The sequence below is a fragment of the Penaeus monodon genome, chromosome 30 (assembly GCF_015228065.2).
Source record: "Penaeus monodon isolate SGIC_2016 chromosome 30, NSTDA_Pmon_1, whole genome shotgun sequence".
Classification (NCBI taxonomy): domain Eukaryota; kingdom Metazoa; phylum Arthropoda; class Malacostraca; order Decapoda; family Penaeidae; genus Penaeus; species Penaeus monodon.
In genome coordinates this window covers 22,916,558-22,916,878 of record NC_051415.1, presented here as the reverse complement: position 1 = coordinate 22,916,878, position 321 = coordinate 22,916,558, and positions in this window count along the sequence as shown.

The window sequence follows — 321 nt, the reverse complement described above, 5'->3', positions numbered from 1 at the left end:
ATACACCTGTGAGTGTGTTGAATTATTGCTGAAAAAGCGACCGTGAAAACAGCATGCATTTTTGCGTCCTTTTGCTTTGCATGGCAGTTCGCATGTGTATAAGTTTGGGAGATAATTATTTTTTCCAGCGATTGTTCCCGGGCCGTTAAAATAACCTGCTACGAGCCGTGATTGAAAATCGGAGTGGAATTGTGCGCGCAGAGCGGACGCGGAGGTCAGGCCTCTCGCGAGACTGACGGGAGGCGTGCGTCCCCGGCGAGCATGTGCCGATCTGTGTCAGCCATTTATATCAGCTTTTGTTTCTCCTTCGTTTATTATTAA